Raw genomic sequence first — 23,305 nt, 5'->3', positions numbered from 1 at the left:
GCGGTGCGCCACCCGCAGCGTGCCGGCCACGGCGGCCATTGGAGGGTGAACCAACGGCAAAGGAAGACCTTTCTCTCTGTCTCTCTCTCTCTCACTGTCCACTCCGCCTGTGAAAAAAAATAAATAAATAAAAATAAAAAGTAAAATCTGTAATTGTCAAGCCCACTGTTCCACGTCTCGAGCGCCTGAGCCCTCCTTACATTTCCTGTGCACCTGTTCGCCCCATCCTGAAACCTCCCCTCCAACCCCACTTTTACTCACACGGAGAATTTCCCTGGCTGCTTGGTTTGAAACCAGCATGACAGCTGCAATGGCGGTATCCTGCCCGGGGACAAAGAGCCTGGAGCGACCCCTCTGTCGACAGCCCACGGGCCCGTGCCAACTGTCCCTGGAAGTCACTCTTCCCGCCACGCGCGGCCTGGAGCCACCCCTGCCTCACGGAAGGGCCCTCTGAGGGGGGGACCTCCTGCTTGGGGCTGGGCACAGACAGGGTGCGCAGGTGCTGGCAGGCTGGCCCTGAGGGGAGGCGCCAGGTGGCTCAGCTGTGGGCCCGCTGAAGGGCCAGGGTCATGGCTGCAGCCCAAGGGTGTCTGGAAGGAGCCTGACGTCAGAACCTGGCTCCCGTTCTCAGGGAGGGAACACAGCAGGAAATCCTGCATCCAGGCCCACAACACTGGCCGCCCATGTGCGCACCAGTGTATGCCCTGGCTCCTCTGCTCCGGTTCCAGCTCCCAGCTTATGCACCTGGGAAGGCAGCAGAAGATGGCACAAGTGCTCCGGCCCCTGGAGACCCAAAAGAAGCTCCTGGCTTCAGCCTGGCACAGCCCTGGCCATGCTGGCCATTTGGGGAGTGGACCAGCAGATGGAAGACCTCTCTCTCTCTCTGTAACTGAATTTCAAGTAAATAAGTAAATCTTTAAAAAGAAAGAGGAGTGAGAGATGAGGTGTCAGCTCATTTCAGGAGCTGTGCCAGGAGTTGCTGCCCACTGTGCTCAGCAGAGAGGCGACAAGATGAGACTCTGGGCAGGGGACTGTGTCAGGAGGATGGATGGCCCTGGGCTGCTGTGACCCCACTAGGTCCTTGCAGCTTGTCCCTGTGGTTGGAATGGTCCCCACCTCTCACTGTCTGTTTTCATCAGGGGCTGAGAGTTAAGGAAGCTGTTCAACCTGTGTGTCCTGATCCTGTCACACACACACCCTGTATAACCACTCTCAATACACACGCGCGAATACACACACGCACACACACGCACGCACAGGCACACAGCCTCTGAAGCCCTGCAAGGCGCTGTGCTGCAGTTCTGAGACTGGCCACCAGAGGGCGCATCTGCCATCCCTGCCTCTGCAGGGTCCCTGAGACCAGCGTAAAGAGCCTGCCCCACGCTGGAGTGGCCTTAGAGACAAACTGAGCCCATCTGCCTCCTGGTACCTGTGGGGAAATGGGACCTGGGAGGCAGTGATACTGTGGGGCAGGTGAGGGAGGGAGGGGCGGGTCCGAAGCCACAGTTGGAAGAGCAACAGAGCTGAGACTGAAGGAGACACCCCCACCCCCCCAAGCTGGTGCTCACACAGTGAGCACTGGTGCCGCCACTGCCTGAGACAGGCTGTCCTCATGGCCTGTCCCAGTGCCTGCCTCTTACAGTAAAATACACCTCGTCCAGTCAATCTCTCTAAGATTTATCTATTTGTTTATTTGTTTGTGTGAAAGGCAGAGAGCGAGGTCTTCCAACCACTGGTTCACTCCTCAGATAGCCGCAACGGCCAGAGCTGGGCCCAGCCAAAGCCAGGAGCCAGGAGCTTCATCTGGGTCTCCCACATGGGCGCAGGGACCCAAGCACTTGGGCCATCTTCCACTGCTTTCCCAGGTCATTAGCAGGGAGCTGGATCAGCAGTGGAGCTGCAGGAACTCGAAACAGTCATGAGGCTGCTACTGCAGGCTCCACTCTCAAGTTCACACTGCAGGGTGGAGGGGCTGCACGGGGTGCTGTTCTCGCCATCTGCAATGTCCCCGAGCTACGGAATCAACTTCAGCTGGGGACCCTGACTGCTAACTGGCAGTGGGGAAGAGCTTGGAGAAGCCCGGCTTGTGGGTCCCGTGCCCCGGGGCTGCCCAGCGTCCAAGGCCCCGATCCCTGCTGCCCGATCCCCCAGCCCTGGACCCTCTCACGGTCACTCAGGCCCCTTCTTTCGTAAACACTGGCAGGTGTGGCCTAATCCACTCTCTGGAGGGTAAAAGGCAATCAGGCTCTGGCTTCCCAGCCATTGTCTTCAAGGTGGCTGCAGTGAGGGAGTAGGGGAGAGGGTGGGCCCATGGCTCTGCTTATGGCTGGGGGAGGGGGGAGGTGGGTAAGCAAACTCCCTTAAAAACCTAGGTAGTCCAGGCTGGCACCGCGGCTCACTAGGCTAATCCTCCGCCTTGCGGCACCGGCAAACTGGGTTCTAGTCCTGGTCAGGGCGCTGGATTCTGTCCCGGTTGCCCCTCTTCCAGGCCAGCTCTCTGCTGTAGCCCGGGAGTGCAGTGGAGGATGGCCCAGGTGCTTGGGCCCTGCACCCCATGGGAGACCAGGATAAGTACCTGGCTCCTACCATCAGATCAGCGCGGTACACCAGCCGCGGTGGCCATTGGAGGGTGAACCAATGGCAAAAGGAAGACCTTTCTCTCTGTCTCTCTCTCACTGTCCACTCTGCCTGTCAAAAAAAAAAAAAAAAAAAACACCTAGGGAGTCCAAAGGGACTGCGCGTTCAGCCCTCTGCCTCTCTGCTGAGCCACCCGCCTGGCCTGCCCAGGTGTACTCTCTCCACTCAGCCATGTAACCCCCTCTCCCCCAGTCTGAGCAACAGGGCACTCTCTCTCTCTGTCCCTTCCGTTCTGATGGATGCCCTGTCCCCAACAAAGCCTTGTCACTCTGCTCTCTGTCTCACGCCTGAATTCTTTCTTGCGCGAAGACAAGAACCCCACGGCTTCCGCAGCCTTCCCTCTTGTAACAGTTCCACCACATCCTGACACAAGCCATCTGCCTTTCGTGAGCCACAGTCACCCCCCACCCCCGCCGCCCGGGGCAAAGCAGGGATAAGATGGGCTGCCCCCGGTGCTGCGGCGTAGTGGGCTAAGCCTCCACTGTGGGCCCCAGTTTGTGTCCCAGCTGTTCCACTGCTCATCCAGCTCCCTGCTAATGCACCTGGGAAAGCAGTGGAGGATGGCCCAAGTACTTTGGCCCCTGTACCTCACGGAAGACCCAGATGAAGTTCCTGGCTCCAGGCTTTGGTCTGGCTCAGCCCTGGCTGTTGGGGCCACCTGGGGAGTGAAGCAGCAGTTAGATCTCTCTCTCTCTGTAACTTTGCCTTTCAAATAAATAAATAAATGTTTAAAAAAAAAAAAAGAAAAAAGAATGGCTGTCCCCTACCACGTCAGACCTTCCCATGCACATTGAAGCCTCTGAGCCTTTGCACAGGCTGTTCCCCCCGCCCTGCCCGCCCGTTCCCAGGCTGCTGGTGGCAAACGCCGGCCGTCTCACGTACAGCCAGGGGGCCTCCCAGAGCACCTTGCTGCCTCTCACTCTGTTGTGTTATCTGGGGACGGCGCCCCTGAGCAGAGAGGCCCCGCGTCGTGGTGTCACTTGCGATAGGAGAAAATCAAAAGCTAAATGTCCCCAAGTAGGAAGCCGCAGGAATGAAGGTGACAGCCACGGCTGACAGTCACGGTGCGCTGACCACACCCACGCCGAACCCCGTGGGGAGCTCGCCACGGAGGTACCGCTACTCCCCGCTTCACAGATGAGGAAACAGGCAGAGAGGTTAAAGGCGGAGCTAGGATGCCACGCATGCGCTTGGCGGTGCATTGCGTGATGATTGAAAGTCACGATGGTGGCAGGAGCTGATGCCGTGAGAAAACACGTGTGTTATACTGTCGGTGAGGGAAGGGTTACGGATGTCTACAAATAAATACGTGGGGCGGGCACTGCGGCGCAGCAGGTTCAGCCACCGCTTGGGACACCTTCATCCCCTCTCGGAGAGCCAGGGATCGAGTCCCACCTTTCAACTCAGCTTCCCGCCGACACACTCCTTGGCGGTGAAGATGGCCCAAGTGTGTGAGTCCCTCCAAATGGAGTTCCTGGATCCTGGCTCCGGTGTGGTCCAAAAATAGGTAAAGGGAAAGAAACTTGAATGAAGATGCACCAGCACGGCCCCAGGTACTTACACCGGGTAAGGGGGAGCAAGTGACTTTTTGATACCTTGCTGTGTTTTCCGCAACAAGCAGGCATGTGGGTTCATCCAAATGTGTTTGCTTTATCTGAAAGGCAGGGGACAGAGAGGGCTTGCATCTTCTGGTCCACTCTCGAGAGCCCTACGATGACCAGGGGGCCAAAGGCAGAGCTAGGAACTCAACCCAGGTCTCCCCCACAGACCCGAGACGGGAGCCTGCTGCCTCCCAAGAGGCTGGCATTGGAAGTGCAGCCGGGACTCGAACCCACACACTTTGATACGGGTGCAGGTGCCCTAAGAGACGTCTTCACTGCCGCACCGAACACCCACCTCATCTTTTTAACCATGAAAGGCGCAGTCTGAGGGTCAGCTTCGCGGCTGCGTTACACCTGCCGAGAGGGAGAGGGCACAGGACCCAGTCCCCAAACCTCCTCCGCCTGGGCTTCCTGTTTCATCCTCACAAGACTCATCTGTTCGTTCACTCGTTCATCCCCTTCCTCACTCGTGAGGCCCCTGGCAGGCAGGGGGATCCCCAGAGACCAGGCTTGTCTCCAGCTCTGGGAGCACAGACTGGGAGACGTGGAGGTCGTCAGGGGACAGGATGGACCACGGCCGTCATCTGGCAGGCATTTGGTGCATCGTTAGGATGCCTGCATCCTCCATCAGAATCCTGGATCCGAGTCCCGACTCTGCTCTGATCCAGCTCCCAGGAGGCACCCCAGGGGCAGCGGACGGTGGCTCAAGTACTGGAGTCCCTGCCCCCCGTGTGGGAGACCCGGATGGAGTTCCTGCCTCCTGACTTCAGCTTGGCCAGACATCTGGGATGTGAACCAGTTTATGGGAGCTCTCTCTCTCTCTCTCTCTCTCACTCTTCCAAATAAAAATAATTTTTAAAAGAAAAGAAAAAAAGCAAAGGACAAACTGTGGAAAATACTTGCAGCTCATATCACACTGAGGGCGCCCATATGCCTGATTTATGAAGAGTTTCTAAAAGCAAAGACAGGAAAAGCCAGCAACGTCTCAGGAAAGAAATGGGCTGAAGATGTCGGCAGACAGTTCACAGAAAAAGAGACGCAAATGCCCCTTAACCTCGTGCAAAGATGATCAACACGGCTCAAAGAGAAGAAACGAAAATCTAAGCCACTCGGAGGTGCCGGCTCCCGCCTATCAGATTGGAAGCCATCCAAAAGTCTGGCAGCCCAGGCTGCTGGGGAGGCCGTGGGGGCTGCCAGACGGCGCTGGTGGGGATGCCCCCCGCCCCCCGCCCCTGCAGGGGAGTTGCGGTGCCTTCAACCTGTGTCTCTGGAACCCCACTGCCAGCTCTGCCCCCGACATACACCAGCTCAGATGCCCCAAGGTGCAGACACAGGCTCTGGACTGCAATTCTGCTTTAGCAGCAAGACTCTGGGAACCAGGAAGATGCCTGCAGGGACTGTGGCTGCGAGAGAGACAGGGGGAAAGCTGCACAACCCAGTGGGGCGGGGCGAGATCGCTGGCAGGGGGGTGACAGGAAAGAAGGCGAGGTGCAGGGAAGCATGGCTGCAGGCGCACGCTCACCCAAGGAAGTGAGCGAGCGGCGCAGGCGTCCGTGCAGCGGTTGCCATGCCCGCTGGTCTGGGTGCCTGCCTTCAAGTCCAGGCCCTGCTGCTGATCCAGCTCCCTGCTAATGCGCCTGGGAGGCAGCAAGTGATGGCTCAGGTGCTGGGGTCCCGGAGCGACACAGGAGAGATCTGGACTGAGCTCTCGGCTCCTGGCTTTGGTCTCGCCCAGTCCTTGCTATGGTGAGCATCTGGAGAGTGGACCAGTATACAGAAGAGATCTCTCTCTCTCTCTCTCTTTGCATCTCTCCCTTTCAAATAAATGAAAATGAACAAATGAACAAAGGGCCTGGCACTGTGGCGCAGTAGGTTAAGCCTGTATTGGCAGTGCCTTATCGGAGCACTAGATCAAGTTCCCGGTGCTGTGCTTCTGATCCAACTCCCAGCTAGTACATCTGCAAAAGCAGCAGAGGACGGCCCAAGCGCTTGGGCCCCTGCACCCATGTGGCAGATCTGGAAGAAGCTCCTGGCCGCTGGCTTCGTCCTGCCACAGCTCCAGCTGTTGTAGCCAATTGGGGAGTGAACCAGCAAGTGGAAGACCTCTCTCTCTCTCTCTCTCTCTCTCTCTCTCTTCCTGTATGTGTGTGTGTGTGTCTTCCTCTCTCTCTCTGTAACTCTGCCTTTCAAATAAATAAATAAATAAATCTTAAAAAGAAGTCCCTGTACGATCCCATGACGCAGCATTGTGGGGGCTGGAGGTGGGAGGGCTGACTCCAAAGGGCAGGAAGGAATTTTCTGGAATGGCTGGAAACACGCTGTATCTTGACAATGGCGGTGTGTCTACACCTGCCACTCATTTGTCGCATTTCATCTGACTACGTTGAGAAGCAGTGAGTTTTGCAGTATGTGAACCATGCCTCAACCTGGCGCTCGACAATCAACTAAACGTTGATCGACTATCTGATGACTCAACAAACGGGAGCAACCCAGAAGGAAGAACAGGCGAGGCCAGGAGTCTGAGTCGGGGGCTGAGGGACCGACAAGAGCGCAGACTGTGGAGACCGGCGGGCTGCGGGACGGTCAGGGCAGAGACCCGGAGGCCACAGGCCTTTGCCGTCAGCCGGCCCTTTCTTCTCCCCTCTCCTGCCCGGGTCCCCATCCCAGTCCTGGCTCCCGGCCTCCTGCTCCTGAAACAGCTCCCAGCTCTCCCTCCGAGAGACTCAACCAGGCACTGCCCAAGTTCAAGTTCCCCTGGGCCCTGAGAGGGGTGATTGTGTGCACACAGAGCCCCGTGGGTCTTCCTGCTCTTTCTGACACCATCTGAGCCTTGGCCAGCATGGGTAGCAGGCACAGGCACCACCTACCGGCACGGTGGCGGGCAGGAGAAGTGTGGTTTCTGGGAGACCCTCGGTCACCCCAGGGCTCCCAGGCTGCTGGAGGTCTGGACTCTTGCTCGTGGTTTCCAAGCCTGACCACTGAGCCTGTCCTAGGTCCCGGTTCCGTGCAGAGTGAGCCGTGGGGGAGGAGGGCATCTTACCTGCGGCTGGATGCATGCGGCCAGGGGGCCTGAGCTGGGGCCAGGATTCGGCCCAAGAGGGAGGTGCCGGATTCGAAGGGGGAAGAAGGCTTTCCAAGCAGCACTTTCTGAAGGTGCCAGGAGGGGGCTCTGACATCCCTCAAGCCCAGGGGTATCTGGGGGCGGGGCTTGTGGGAACTACCCGGGCCCCAGAAAAGTCCCCCGCCCCAGGTTCCTAGCTCTCAAACAGTGGAGAAGACCCGGTTTCAGTGCTGTCTGTCCTGTGGCGGAGCTGGCGGCCTTGGGCAGGCCACCACACCACAGAGCCTCAGTCCCCACGTCTGTGAAATGGGGTGGCCCCTCCCTCAGCTGCTGTGTGCATTAAGTGAGAGAGTGAAGTCGGGGTGCCCGGCACCCAGCCCATGAGACCGCAGTGGGAAAGTGCAGGTGGCAGCAGAATCGAGTCTGCCGAGGGCGGTGAGAACCAGGGAGATGCCTGGGCACCCTGGCTGCGCGCTCAGCTTGGGCTCGGATGCTGGCTGTGGCAGCTGCACACTGGGGGTCCCTCAGCCAGTCTCTTTGTTCCTGTAATGTGGGGGCGCCATGCCTGCATCGCAGGGCGCAGGTGGGTGGGTGCGACTGGGGCAGAAGCTAGTGTGTTCCCAGCAGCCGTGTGGCCCCTCGACTCCTTCCATCCAGGGCCTTTGTGGGGTGCAGACTCTGAACCGGCTTCTTGCTCAGGCCCTGGGCAGGGAGGTGTCCAAGCCCAAGTTTCGCCCAGGAAGGCATAGCCAGGCTGCTTCCCGGAAGCCACGGTCTTGTGGGCAGGAAAGAGCCTCCCGGAACTTCCTAGGGTTTTCAAGTCCTGGTGCCCCGTGGCTGTTGTCTCTGACCCGTTGCTTTTGCGCAGGCTTTCCCCATATGCACCCAGGACGCCTGCACTTCCCAAAAGGGATCCAGGAGAGGAGAGAGCAAGCTTGGGCCCCATCTGAGTTCTGTGGGGACAGCAGGAGCTTCCAAATGGGTGCATGCCAATGTCCCAAGCCCGCGGTCTGAGGACATGAACTTGTACTACAGGCAGACGGGAGGGTGGGGAAGTGGAGACCCAGGCCGGATCCCACGGGAGGAAAACCCTGGGAAGCTGCAGGAGAGACTGTCCCGAGACCGAGGGGCCAAGCGCACAGCAGCCGGCTTCGTGGGGTCAGGGCCCCTCCCTTTTAATAGCTGTTTGAGGTCTTTGTGCAAAGTCCTAGTGGCTCCAGCCTCAAAATACATCCCGGCCTTATCTTGTAGTGATATGCACTGACATTTTTATGGATGAAATAATATGATGTCTGGGATTTGCTTCAAAATAACCCAGTTGCTGGGAGGGGTGGACGGCTTATATGTAACAAAACTGGCCCCATCCCCAAGTGGGTGATGGGGACCCGGGAGTCGCCTGTACCAGGTCTCACGACTTTGGTATATGCTTGCTGTTTTCCATAATAGAAAAATTTGCATGTGCAGAATCGGCCTCACGCTCACTGCCCTGGTCTCTGCAGAGTCATGTGTGACCTGGATGGCTGCAGGAGGCACCTCACAGGTGAGCGAGCCACAGGTGAGCCTGCCTCGGCCCAGCCTATTCTCAACACGGCCACTAGAGGGAGCCTGCAACAACGCGACCCTCTCTGGTCCCAGCTTGTTCTGGGAACACAGGAGGGGGTCTTGAAGACCTCCTCCCAGGGGGGTCCTGAGAAGTCTGGGGCCTGCTTGCTCAGCCCCCCACAGTCTCTCCATGAGCCCGGCCCTGCGTGCTGGGGGGAGGAGCCTCAGATCTCATGGGTCCTACATGGCGGGTCCCACGCTGCGGTATTGCTTGGATATAGTGACACTAAACCCCATGCAGATACACACGCGATGGCTGCCTGAAACTCAAGGCCAGCTGCGAGCCCTGTATCCTATGGGGCAAGCCCACCCCCACCAGACCATGGCCTCCTCCCCAAAGGCTCATGTTGTCATCTGAATGCGCCCCGGGGTCTCTCCTAGCAGACAGAGCGGAATCAGCTGGGCGCCCAGTTACAAGGATTTCACGCCCGCTTGCTTCAGGGGTGATGTGCCCTTTAATTGTGCACAACCTGCTCAACTGTTCATGGCAACCCTGCAGCAGCCCAGAGAAGTAGGTGCTTCTGGCATGAGAGGAGCGGCTCTCCCAGCTCCCACTGTGCCCAACAGTGGCCAGAGCCTGGCAGGGACTGGCCATCCCAAGCTCTGGGAGCTTTTGGATTTGAGCCCCATGTGGGATGGGTCTAAATCTTACAATGCCTCCTGGTGGTGGGCAGAGGGGCCCCGTGCCAGGCGCCAGCTTGCCCCCACGGCCTGAGGCTGCCCACTCAAATCATTCCAAGTAAACATTTGACGAGCCCGGTCCCAGGCCTCGTCCCCCTCCAACACTCGGCCCTTGTTTCTCCACAGGCCGCCTCTGTGTCTCCCGCTTTGTGGCTGACATTTCAGTGTGGCCCTGCAAGGACAGGGTGACACCCCCCCTTCCGCCCTGTCCCCATCCCATTCTGAAAACAGGCCCGATGGAGGTGGTCGCCTCGGTGGTGCGCGCTTGGCAGGGGCGGCCCGGCAGACAGGCCGTCGCCGGGCTGGGCTGGTCACCCCCGGCCGCCCCGCGTGGGCCGCCGCGCGGACGCCAGCTGAGCACGGCTCTGCCCGGGCCTGGAGTGGTCTGAATGGCCGCGGCTGCCTCTCAGCAGAGAAGCCACAGATAACGCTGGCGACAGCGCCAGATAAAACGGCCTCCCAGACAGGCCCCAAGGGCCCCCTCAGCCAGGCCCGTGGCAGGGGTCAGCGCCTCCCTGGGGTCTCAGTCGGTCCCCGCCCGAGGCTGGGGAGCAGACCCCTTCCCACCCAAGGCTTGGGTAAGCGAATCCTGAGTGATTCCTACAGACAGAATACCCAGGACAGGTCCAGGGAACTGGGGGGGGGGCCAGAACCCCTCCCCAGACCCCCGTCCAAGAGGGGACAAAGAAGCCAGGGTGTGTGACCACATCGGCTGTCTGACCCGGCCAGGCCTCTGTCCCCAGGCCCTGGGGGAGCTGCAGCATAGGAAGGGGCATCTAACCAGTCTTGGGCTGAGACCCCAGACTCAACGTGTCCACGACACAGGAGTTCCCAGTCCGAGGGAGGAGGCACTGGCCCTGCAGGTCTCAGGGGGAGTGGATGCAGAGAATGGGCACTTCACAGCCAGAGAGGGTGTGGGGTGGGGGCGGGGCCAGCCAGGCAGGCCTTTCAGAACCGTGACATTGAAACTGGGCTCCGCACTCCTGACTCCAGCTTCCTGCTCAGGGGCCCCTGGGAGGCGGCAGGTGATGGCCGGAGCACTTAGGTCGCTGCCACCCCACGCAACCCTGCTGACCCCCATTGCGCTCCCAGCTCCAGACAGCCCTGCCCAGCCCTAGCTGTTGTGGGCGTTTGGCCAGTGACCCAGAAGATGTGAGCTCTATGTCTCTCTCTCAAATATAAAATAATGAATGAATGAGTGAATGAATGAATGAATACAAGAAACAGACGACCTTGAAGGCAGGTGAGAAGGGGGAGGAGCAGGCTCTGCGGCTGGTCAGCGCTGGGGCAGACCCAGCTTCTCACTGGGAGTCGCTCTCAGGCCCTCCCACCTGTGCACACCCGGCACAGCGCCACGTGGTCAGACCAAGATCACAAAGGTTGGAAACACGAGTGCTCCGTGACCTCTACGGGAAGCAAAAGGCGTGGCCAAGAGAGTGGGGGCAGCGGCTCCTGGACCCCAGACAGCAGGGGAGGAGGGGCTGAGGCGACAGCAGAGAAGCCCACCCCCATGCACAGACCCCCATCTTTTCAGAGAAAGCATGAAGGAGGAGCCTGGCTGGTCCCCTGGGCAGCCCAGGCCCCCAGCCCCTCACCCTCCCTCTGGCCCTGGCCAGGCCTGGCTCTGCTGCAGACTTCCCAAGGGACCCTGGGGCAGCCCCTTCCCTTCTCTGGGCTTGGGGCAGTGACTTTGGGCAGGATGGGAGGGGCACAGTTGTCCCCCACAGGTGATCCGGGGGGCACTTTGGGTACAAGGCTGCAGGGCTCCACTGCGAGTGAGCCCCAGGCCCTCACGCTCCTCTCTAGCGACTCCTCCCCCTCTGCTCCCCACTTCCGGGTCTCCCCGCCACCCCACCCCCCACCCCAGGCCAGGAGACCTGACCGCCCATGAGTTGCTATGTTAAATGACCAACGAACACTGTCATTTTCTCATCAGGGAGCAAAGCAACAGAAAAACCAAGAACTAAGGAATGAGACCGCGCTGCACACTATCATCTGCCCACAGCCGATGCCACGGGGGCGGCAGCGACTGGTAGCCAAGGCAGGGCGGCTGGGCATGGCCCCCTGGTCCTGCAGAGAGTGGCGCTGGGGAGGAGGGATGCTCATGGGTGCCTGTCCCAGGCAGGCAGGCCCACTTCCTCGGTCCCATTTACCCTGTACCCGCACGCTTGGATTTTATTTATTTATTATTTATTTGAAAGGCAGAGTTAGAGAGAGAGAGAGAGAAGAGGAGACAGAGACTGATCTTCCATCCACTAGTCCACTCCCCAAATGTCTCCAACAGCCAGGGCTGAGCCAGGCTGTAGCCAAGAGCTTCTTCCGGGTCTCCCACATGGGTGGCAGGAGCCCAAGTACTCGGGGCACCTTCTGCTGCTTTCCCAGGCGCATCAGCAGGGAGCTGGATGGGAAGTGGATCAGCTGGGACTTGAACTGGTGTCCATAAGGGATGCTGGTATTGCGGGCCATGGCTTTAACCTGCTGAGCCACAGCACCAGCCCCTTCCCCTCCTTTTAGCTTTCCATCAAGAACACACAACGTACAGGGAGCGCAACACATGTGACTCTCTTATTTGTGTTTGAAACCGTGTGACGGCAAGCAGATCACACTTGCGACACGCCAGCCGTCTCACCGCCCCCCCCCAAGTCAGCACTGTGATCGTGACCTCTCTCACCGTAGCTCTCACCGTCTCTGTTCTTGAACTTCCTATTAATAGATTCAGACGGTATCTGTTCTTTTGTGTCTGCCTTCTTTCAACCAACAAAATGTCAGCGACATCCTTGTGGCTGCGACTGTCGGTGGCTTCTTTGGTTTCCGACGTTGCTGTGTGTAACATCCCGCCGGAGCAGGACTTAGGGAGGCTGTCTTCTGCTGACGGCCCCCGGGGCGTGTTCCACCGGGGGCTGTCGCTGCAAGCAACCCTCGCCAACACCTCGTCCATGGCAGCAGGATGTGTGCCCCCGTTTCCCTTGGACACAAGTCAAGGAGTGCACCTGCTGGGCCGGGGGACAGGTGTACCTTAGCAGTCCTGGTTATTCACACAGCAAGCACGTTAGCCCTGCTCTGTGGACGCGGAGTCAGAGGCTGGGGAGCGCAAGCCGCTCACCAGAGCTCACAGCGTCCACACCAGAGCCTGATCTGGAGTCCAGAGACGCCAGACCCCGGCATTTCTCATTGGAGGCCGGCTTCCTGGCACATCTTTTCATCCTGCTTTGTAGAACAGGTGGAGGGGTTGGAAGGAGCCATAAGACAGGGGGCAGCACAGCGAGGGCTTGGGACAGCCAGCCCTGTAATCAGCCCAGCACTAGCCTACCCCGGGGACTGGACAGAAGCTTCCAGAATGAGTAGGGCCGCTCATCTGGCCCTGCCCCTACCCACTCACCTCTCCCAGCCCTTCTGCCTTGTTGCCCCCCGCCCCCACCCCCACCCCAACAATGCCCAGCATGGGCCCAGCATGGCCTTGACACCTGCAGCCCCCTCCCCCGAACGTCTCCAAGGCGATGTAGTTGCCCCACTTTAGCCCTGCTCATTCCCCACCCCGAACTCTCCCTTGCTGGGTGACCTTGTATTTCCTGTACGTTTTGTTTACTGTGTGTTCCCCAGCCCAGAACGGGTGCTGGAGGGCAGGCCTGGTGACTTCTTTCCCACCCACGGCGGGGCGGGGGGTGGGTGGGGGGCCGTGTCTGGCACCAGGGTAGGCGCCCCAGAAATATTTGATGAATGAGAGAAGAATGAACACATGAAAAGCAGCGCCTTGGGGCAGCGGGTGGCAGAGGCTACGGGTCAGGAGAGGCTTCTGGCGCCAGTCACAGCCGCTGACATCCGAGTCCTGAGACAAAGCCCTCCCCGGGGAGCTGGCCTGGAGCCCTGGACGCCGCCGTGCCCAGCCTGGCCGTGGGGACCTCGAGGCGGTGCCGTGCTCAGCCGTCCCTGTGAGCCCTCCAGAGATCTGCACAGACGGGGGCACCAGGGCTCATCTAGCCCCAGCCAGGCTGGCCTTCTGGACGGGCGGAGGTGGCGATTGGGGATTTCTGGATGGGGCAGGGAGCCAATGGCCTCGAACACCCCCACCCCCTGACACTTTTCCCCCTGTCTTCAGGGACTAGAAATATCAGAGGGGGTGCTGGACGGTTCCCCTCTCCCCCAGCTCAGGCCTAGAATACACTCCTCACTCCCACTGGGACTTGTTGGCCTGGGAAGCCTTTGCTGATTCCTGCCAGAGTTCTGAGCCTCAATGTTCCCATCTGTAAAGTGGGTGGAAGGAGTCGGACCCTAAATCAAGGAGCTGCTGGCAGGAATTCTCGCACCCCGGGGCTGCTGTGAGGCCTCTGGCAGAGCCCTCCCTCCGGTGTGAAACGAGATGTGGCCCTGTCCAGGGAGGAGGGTGAGAGCATGGGACACAGCTTGGCCCTGCCCTGGGCAGGCTGGCGGCTTCCTCTCCCAGATGGGGCAGGACTGTGTGCCCGGCGGCTTCTCTCTCCTCCGCTGACCAGGGCTCTGAGTTGAGAGGGTTCCTCCGGTGGACCACGGCTCAGTCCTGTCCTCTCCGGTTAGTGCAAGCTGGTCTCACCAGGACGGAGGGAAGGTCAAGTCCACCTTTGCCTCCCGTCAGACAGGGACCTGATTTGCAGGTGGAGAAGCGAGGTCCTGCCGGGGCATCTCACGGACCAGTCACCGGAGCACTTAGGGACGCCCGGCCTGGGCTCGAAGCTGCCTCTCAGGCTGCCCCGTGGGTCTCTCTCGCACGCCCGTGAGATGCATGGCCTAGGTGGTTCAGGACTGCCGCTCGGAGAGGTTGTGCGGGTGGTGTGAGGTCACACAGCCAGGGCGGACAACCAGAGCCGGCTGACTCCAGCTCTGCTGCCTACGCCTCCTCCTTGGTGCAGGGGGAGGCAGGAGCGCGAGGGCCGCGGGAAGGGAGGGGCTGGGGAAGGGTGGGGGGAGCGAAGGAGGGCGGGGCGGGGCGGGGGCGGGGTCTTGGGCCAGTTTTTGGCTTTATCAGAAAAGCCCCTCCTCAGACCTCTGCCTTGCCCGCTGCTCCCACACTTCCCCCAGGGTCCAGCTCGGGGGGCGCTCTCCCAGGAAGGGGCACTTCCTTGGGGACCACTGGGTCTGTAACCCCCACGAGGCCCCTCTGCCAGTCTCCACACCTGTCACCGTGCAAAGCGCCATCTGCAGGGATGTGGCTGTTCGCCCGCACCGGAACGTGCGCTTTGGACCCGCCTTGCCGCCCCGCCGCCTCAAGGCCTCACTCGGTCCCTGCACAGAGCAGGCGTTGCAGCCCTTGTCCGGGGCTCTCTTCCCGCAGGAGCCGGAGGAGCGGCCTCTACTCTGCGCGATGCACGCGGGCACCGCGCACTTGCCGCGCCGCTGCTGTCGACCCATTTCCCGGATGGGACCCGAGGAGCCCTGGGGTCGGTCCTGCCCCAGGATCCCCGCCGAGAGCCGGGCAGAGCCGGCGCGGGCAGGGGGCGCGGCGGCCGGGGCCCTGGCCGCGCGCCGCGGGCCGCACCCGCCGCAGCGCCGCGCTCCGCCCTCGGAGCTGGCGCCGCCCGCGCACGGCGACCCCGCGAGCGGCCCGGGCGCTGCCAGCGCGCGTTCCCCAGCAGGGGCCGTCGCGGCGCTAATGACAGGCGAGCCGGGGCCGCCCGGCCGCCGTGACGCCCCGGGCTCCCCAGACCCCGGGCCCCCAGACTCGGGGCGCCCACAAGCCCCGCGGGGCCGCGGGAACCGGCAATTTCCCCGGCCCGCCCGGCCCGCCCGGCCGCCGCCCGCTCTGTACTTAGCCTGATGACGGGTTCCGCGGCCCCGATGGCCGGGCGGGCGAAGCCGGTCCCGTGCTCGGCTCGCAGGCGGCCGCTGGGCCTGTGTCATCCAACAGGAATTTCTGTTTTGCCCTCCGCGGGGCTGGAAGGAAAAACAATAATTAGGTCACTGGGCAGGCGGCAGAGAGGGTGTGGGACAGCCAGTGGCGCCCTGTCGGGCAGGGAGAGGGGCTGCGAGGCCGGGAGAAGGGGAGCCCCCACCCCCGCGCGCGCCCCTCCCCAGGGTGCCCGTGTGCTGCTCAGGCTCCTAGGGGCACCTCTCTCAGGCAGCACAGTGTGTGCTGGGCGCTGGAGACTCAGCAATGGCCGAAAGGGACGGGAGGGCCTGGCTCACCAACAGAGCAGCCACAAAATGGCACACAGTGAGCGGTAGGGGGTAAGCTGCACAAACCCAGCGCTTGGGGGGGAGGGGGGTGCTGTGGCTAGAGCTGGGGATGGGGTAGTTAGGGAAGACTTCCTGGAGGAAGTGACACCTGGTCAGGCGCCTGAAAGGATTGGGCTGGGACAGCCAGGTTGGAGGTGTTCCAGGTGGAGGCTCTGGATTAAAGACACACATTTTGGGGGTCCCATGCTTCGCAGAGGACATAGCCATGTGCTCCTGTGTTGGAGGAAAACTGTTGTGAATTTACTGAGGCACCGGGTGTGGGTGCCGCACTTGTGAGTTAAGACTTCTGCAAGGGGGGTTCCCGGCGCTGTGGTGTAGGCGGTTAAGCTGCTGCCTGTGATGCTGGCATCCCATATGGCACTGGTTCCAGTCCCGGCTGCTGCACTTCTGATCCAGCTCCCTCTAATGGTCTGGGAAAGCAGCAGAAAATGGCCCAAGTCCTTGGGCCCCTGCACCCGCGTGGGAGACCCGGAGGAAGCTCCTGGCTCCTGGCTTTGGTCTGGCCCAGCCCTGGCCATTGTGGCTATTTGGGGCGTAGACCAGCAGAAGGAAGATCTCTCTGTCTCTCCCTCTCTCTCTGTAACTCTGCCTTTCAAATAAATTTAAAAATAAATCTTAAAAAACAAAGACTTGTGTAAGGGGTCAGCTGGACTTGGCACAGTTCTTCCATGACACTGGGATTTTAAGGCAACCACTGGGAGAAGCCAACTCGGTCCGCGGGTGTGGTCAGGGCGAGCCAAGAGCGGGGAGGCAGGCAAATTCAGCCTTTCTCTAAGGGGAAGAGGGAGCGATGGTTTCGAGAGTGGGAGGCACGGGAGCCCGCCGCAGAGGACTCCGGCTGACGGCAGCCGTCCTTGGGTGAGCGCGCACTCCACGCTGGCACAGGCTGGCGGTCCTCCACTCACCCCTTGGTGCTGCGAGGGGGGCTGAGTCTCACGGCACAGGGGAGGAAGCAGGCCAGGGAGGCCATCTGTCCCCGGTCACTCGGATGTGCCAGGCCCCTTCCTCGGAGCTTTGGAAACAGGGAGGCCATGTCCTTGCCCTGGGCGCCTGCTGTCTCCGGGATGTCCTGTCTGAGCGGCGGTCCCTGGTCTCCCACAGGCCCATCCTGGGCTACAGTGTCCAGGGCTGGGGGCGGGCCCTGGCTCCTCTCGCCTCGCTGCTCCGTCACCCTGGGGTATCCAGTCTGGCTCTCCCCCAACACACACACACATCTACCAGCACACTTCACAGAGATGGTAGAAAACGGAGATAAAAGGTAAGTTCATTTTGGTGCAAAGAACCCCCTGGGATCCATGCATGTTTTTTCTATAACATACACTTCCCGTGAGCTTCTGGAAGATGCCTACACTTTCTACACTTTTTGTGCCCAAATTACCTTTTAACCTTATTTTCCACACATTTTTCAAAGAGGCTTCCTATTTTGCAGGCAGAGGGACACAGATGGAGGGGACGTGTCCTCTCTCCTTAGGGAACAGCATGTGTGCCCACAACCGGCGGCACAACCCAGTCACCTGCTCACACTCAGGTGCTAGGAAGTTGGGCAAGGCCATCCTTGGGCAGCCCACGTGCCCAACAGAGAAAAGCAAGACAAAACCAAAACCCTGTTGATACTAGAGAGTGGGGATGGGCATGCGATTTTTTTGTAGTCCTGTAGCAAATATTTCTGGCACCAGGGGCTGCACGCTCTCCGAAGCCCCGCCCACCTGCTACACCAGCAGGCAGGTGGCCACGGTGATGCGCACAGGATTGACCAGGTATGCGCTTCCAGTATAATCTGACTTAGTGACACGAACATGGGAATCTGGTGTTGGTGCCATGACTTCTATATCTTTCTTTTATTTTTCCCAACCACTGGAAATTGGAATAAAAGACTTCCGTGGCGTTTGCCAGCAGTGCCAACATGGATGGCAGATTTGGCCTATGGGCTGGAGACTGCCGACCCCTGCCTGGGCGCCAGGGACGGTGGCGATAAGAAGACAATCAGAGGGTCTGCCCCACGCCCTGGGCCTCGGTCAAGGCCAAAAATGGAAGTCCTGGGCTCTGAGGCTCCCTGGGGGGTGGGTAGGACTCCAGCTGGTTAAAGGAGGCTCGGAAAGCCTCTGTGTGTGTGTGTGTGTGTGTGTGTGTGTGAATGTGATGAGCAAAGGATGGGCGTGTGGAAATCAGTGTGACCATTCCCACTCCTGGTTGAGTGGCAGAGAGGAGGAGCCCAGCCAGATGGCGGTAGGGGGGTGGGGGGCTGAGCTGAGTCCACCAGGTTGCAGATTTCCTGTGTTTTTTTTCCAGGTGATGGGTGCACGTAGGGTGACGTGATCAGGACCAGACCCCAGGAACTCGATTTGGAGTCCCTTGCTCCAAGAAGCTGGCTCTGACGACCTGGCCCGTCTCTTCCTGTCCTGAGACTCTCAGTGGCAGTCCCCCACGGAACCTGGGCTGCTCAGCCTCGCCTGGCCTTGTGCATAGAGGGCGAAGGCTCCTGGTGGAGAGGTCCAGGACCACGTTCCTCGCGGAGGGCAACAGAAACCTGCGTGGCGCCCACAGTCCGCTCCTGGTGTTCTTGCTGCTTGGCGACGCGGGGCATGGACAACTGGGACAGGGCGCGCTCAGGGAGGCACCCGGGACCCTCCAGGCTGCCCCGGGCTGTGCTGTGGCGGAGCTGTCTGGAGGGTGATTTGGCCTGAGGATGACGGCCAGCACACAGGGTCGGAACCCCCGGAACTTGTCAGAAATGCACATTCTCGGGCCCCCGCCAGACCTACAGAGTCGTCAGAAACGCTGATACAAGTCTGGGACCCACTGGCCTGGGGCTCTCGCCACTGGGCTGAGTCAGAGAATGTTCTCGGCTTGCACCTGGTACTCCGAGGCCCCGTGACCCTGGGCAAGTCACCGCCCCTCCCCCTGTCCAAGACTGGAGGCAGTGTTGGTCCCGGGAGCTGGAGGGTGGGCTGCCGGAGTCCTCCTGGGCTCAGCTCCTGAGTGACCACTGGCAGGGGGCCTGGCCCCTGCTGGGAGATGTTTTCACTCCCAAGCATCCTAGATGGGAGTCAGACAGCAAGGGTCACAGGGAGCTCCCTCGCCTGTCTCGGCCTGGCCTGTGCCCTCTGCGGTCTGGGAAGAGGGTGGAGGAGTCTGGTGTCCACTGGGCCAGCACACATCTGATCTGTTTGTGTTTGGGTCTGCTGAGTGTTCTGGAAGGTTCTTTTTACCCCAAATCTGTCCTGGCCACCATGAGGAAACCTGGTGTGGGCTCGTGGCTCCTCCCCGAGGAGTGTCTGAGAACAGGCTGTGTCCTGAGCATGGGGGGCCTCGGGGTTGACCGCTGTGAACGTCGGGAGCAAAGCTGGGCAGTGGGGGCAGCGTGAACCTCGCGCTCTGGGTTCCAACCACGGAGCTAGCAATCTGTGTGCATGGCATTAGACAAGTCAGCTTCCCTCTGGGTCTCAGTCCCCTCATCTAGCCAATGGAATCATGGTATCTGCCTGACTTTAAAGCCCACAGAAATAAGGTAGGTGGGGCCAGCATCATGGCTTAGTGGATAAAGCCTCCGCCTGCCATGTTGGCTCCCATATAGGCACCAGTTCGAGTCCCGGCTGTTCTATTTCCAATCCAACTCCCTGCTATTGTCCTAGGAAAAGCAGTGGAGAATGGCCCAAGTGCTTGGGGCCCTGCAAATGCATGGGAGACCTGGAAGAAGCTCCTGGCTTTGGCCAGGCCCAGTCTCAGTCAACGTGGCCATCTGGGGAATGAACCGGCAGACGGAAGATCTCTCTGTCTCTCTCTGTGTAGCTCTGCCTTTCAATTAAATAAATCTTAAAAAGGAATAAGGCAGGTGAGTCTGTCTTGCCAAGTTTAAGATGGGACAGCCCCAGTTTTCCCAGGAGGTTGAGATTCCAGTCCCCCTTCACTTGCCGTGTCTGTGAAATGGGCTGACCCCCTGAGGGTGGTGGGAGATCGGAAGAGAGCCAGCTAGGCGCTCGGTAAGCATTTGAGTGCTCTGGGCCCTGTTGGCTCCCTGATGCTGCAGAGCCCACAGCTCCCAGAGTTAGTGCTTACAGAACAGGGACTCACGATGTCACGGTCTCTGTAGGTCAGGCGTCCGGGCAGAGCCTGACGGGCTCCATGGTCTCCGTGGGGCTGTGACCAACTGATGGGCAGGACTGCAGCCTTCTACCAGCTCACCGGGGCTGGTGCCTCATCCAACTCACTCCCAGTGATCGTCGGCAGGATTCAGCACCCCCTCGGGCTGTAGGGCTGATGGCTGTTAGGAGACACCCTCGGGTCCTGGCCTCATGGGCCTCTCCACTGGGCAGCTCCCAACGTGGCCACTGGCTTGGGACAGAGAGAACACGAGAGGAACCTGGTGTCAGGAGTGACATCTTGTCACTTGCACTGTATGCTGTTTGCTGGAAGCCGGTCTCCAGGCCTAGCCACTCTGCACGGGAAGGGGTCACCCGGATACCAGGAAGCACTGGAGGCCTCTTGGGAGCTCCGCCCATGCCTGCGGTGTTTGCCCTGCACCAGGCTCCAAGCCTGGGGGAGCACTACACAGAGGGCACCGTTGGGGCGAGGCGGGAGAGACGTGTGGCCTGCTGGGGTGGGGGGGATCCTCAGCCGGGGCCCCCAGCACTTGCCCACCCTGATCAGTATCTCCACTGTGAGGCCTGTTGCTCAGGCTGGGATTTGCAGCCAGCAGGAACTGCATTCCAGCGCTGGGTACTTAACATTCCAGGGCGGCTCTCAGCTAATTAGTGCCTTGCTGGTCCGGGCCTGGACCACCCGGCTCCCCTGCCTGGCCTCCCCACGGCTGGGCCAGGAGACTCCTCCGTGGCTTGGGGCCACATTGAGAGACACACAGATGAGCCAGATTGAAACATGGGGTCACACCGCGGCGAGTCGGTGGCTGACTCCCAGGTCCTCTTCCCCGTAGCTTGTGGGCAGGGGCAGAGATGGTCAGAAGCTTGGGCCTCAGAGGATCAAAACAGACCTGGGGTAAACGACTGGTCCTCTGAGCTCTTGTCCCCACCTTGGGGGTTTCCCCAAGATCTGACAGTGGGGGACAAAGCCTGCGTCCTGTACCCAACTCACAGGGAGCTGCGAGGTAATGGAAGATAGTCCGAGGGCTTGGGCCCCTGCACTCATGTGGGAGACCCGGATGGAGTTCTGGGCTTAGCCATTGCAGCCATTTGGGGGAGTGAGCCAGCAGATGGAAGACTTCTCTCACTCTCCCTTTCTCTCTCTCTCTCTTTCTCCCTGTAAATCTGCCTTTTAAATGAGTAAAACAAATCTCCAAATTTTTTTTTAAAGAGCTAGAGGCAAGTGTCGTGGCACGGTGAATTAAGCTGCCAACTGGGATGCCCACTGCCATATCAGAAAGCCCAGGGCTGAGTCCTGGCTCCGTTTCTGATCCAGCTTCCTGCTAACGCACCTGGGAGGCAGCAAATGGCAGCCCAAGCACTTGGGTCCCTGCCACCCATATGGCAGACCTGGGTGAAGTTCTGGGCTCCTGGCTTTGGCCTGGCTCAGCCCTGGTTGTTGTAGGCATTTGGGGAGTGAACCAGTAGATGGACGATCTCCCACCTGCCCCACCACCTCTCTCTCTATCCCCCACCCCCAACCCCACCCCGTCACTCTGCTGGGGTGGGCATTTGGCCTAGTAGTTAGACACCACTTAGGACACCTGCATCCCACCTTGGAGCACCTGGGTTTGAGTTCTGGCCCCACTCGCAATTCTAGCTTCTGCTAATGTGCACTCTGGAAAGCAGCAGACACACACATGGGAGACCAAGATTCAGTTCTTGGCTCCTGTCTTTGCTTCTAGCCCAGCCCTCGCTATGGTGGCCATTTGAGGAATGAACCAGCAAATGGGAGATTTGTCTCTCTCTCTAATAAATTTTTTAAAAAGATTTATTTATTTATTTGAAAGAGTTACAGAGAGGCAGAGGCAAAGAGAGAAAGAAAAAGGTCTTCCATCCGCTGGTTCATTCCCCAGATGGCTGCAATGGCTGGAACTGTGCCGATCCGAAGCCAGGAGCCAGGAACTTCTTCTTGGTCTCCCATGTGGGTGCAGGGACCCAAGGACTTTGGACATCTTTCACTGCTTTCCCAGGCCACAGCAGAGAGCTGGATCAGAAGTGGAGCAGCTAGGACTCGAACCAGCACCCACATGGAATGCCAGCACTGCTGACGGGGACTTTAACCCACTGTGCTACAGCATCGGCCCCTCAAATAATTTTTAAGCTAAGCTTAATTTTGGTACAAACAGATTTTGAAATCCATGCGTAGTTTTTTCATAATATGCATTTCTCATGAAGACCACTTCTATGTGTCCCAGTTCTTTACCTGGTGCACAGGGTTCCAAGAGATACAGCATTCCACTGTTCCCGGGGTGTGAACAGGATATTACCCACTTGGGGCTGCTCGCTCCTTGCCCTGAGGCGGGAGAAAGTTGAGGGCCTGAGCCGCAGGGAGCCACTGGGCCTGAGAAAGGACAGCGGAGCTGGAACGCGCTCTCCTCTCGAGGTCGGGCCAGCTCAGCCCTGGGGCCTGGGACCAGTCACTCGGCCCTCCATTTCAGCTACGTCCCTGGAATCTTCTTGTGAGATTTTTTTTAACCTCCGCTGCTATGCGTCTGGCCAGCGTCAGGTGTGTCCCAGTGGGAGCGTCAGGTGTGTCCCAGTGGGAGCTCCAGGAAACCCTGCAAGCCACAGGGCAGGAAAGTTCCAGGACAAAGACAATTTGCTCCAGGCCACACATCAAAGCAGGTGAGGTCCAACCATCCGGAGGCTCTGGGGGGAGTGGGACCCCATCCCTGTCCCTGAGGAGCCACCTAACATCACAGAGAAGCCAGCAGTCGCATGGTGCAGGGGGCACGGCCACAAAGGGCCCCCAGCTTAGACTTTTGCTGCAACCTCAAGGGTTGTGCTCAGAAAATTCCAGAGCCAGGGTCAGGACTGGACGACAGAGAGTACGCAGGAGGCAGCCACACCGTCAGAGGGCTCCCCCGGCTGCAGTGTGGGTGCCTACAAACGCTGCGATCGCACAGTCACTGCTTGTCCTATTTGGAGAACTAAAAGCATCAATTTGTTCAAGGTAAATATTTACAATCTACATGGAGATCAAGGAAAAATGTTATGGTAAGAGGATATTCATTGGGACAACAGGCCACATCGGAATACAAACTGTCAGGGGTTGGCAGGCAGGGGCCTTCAGGACAAATCCATCCTGCAGCCTGTTTCTGTAAATAAAGTTTTATTGGGACACGTCCTTGCCCATTCTGTTTTGCTCTGCCCGTGGCTGCTTTTGCACTGCAGGACAGAGTGGGGCAGTTGCAACTGAGACTGCTCGGTCCAAAGCTGAAAACTCCTGGCTCCTTGTAGAAAATGCTTGTCGACAACAATGATTACACACCATTGTGAAATGTCCTGCTTCTCATAACTGTGCTGTTTGTTACATAACAGAACATCCTAGGGGTCAGCTCTGTGGCACTAGGTTAAAGCCCTGGCCTGCAGCACTG

The 23,305-nt window shown here is 59.5% G+C and overlaps 1 long non-coding RNA gene across 1 annotated transcript; it reads right to left on the bottom strand.

Moving 5' to 3' along the window:
- Positions 1 to 11,750: 11,750 nt before the first annotated feature.
- LOC138844555 (uncharacterized) lies at positions 11,751 to 15,496 on the bottom strand. The gene is made up of 2 exons (XR_011380487.1): positions 15,362 to 15,496; positions 11,751 to 14,838 (listed from the first exon to the last, which is right to left on the bottom strand). It is a non-coding gene; the product is annotated as an uncharacterized lncRNA (long non-coding RNA).
- Between the last annotated feature and the right edge of the window lie 7,809 nt (positions 15,497 to 23,305).

The sequence above is a fragment of the Oryctolagus cuniculus genome, chromosome 12 (genome assembly GCF_964237555.1).
Source record: "Oryctolagus cuniculus chromosome 12, mOryCun1.1, whole genome shotgun sequence".
NCBI lineage: Eukaryota > Metazoa > Chordata > Mammalia > Lagomorpha > Leporidae > Oryctolagus > Oryctolagus cuniculus.
Note: the sequence above shows the minus strand (reverse complement) of the source record. Positions and strands in the feature narration are given on the sequence as shown.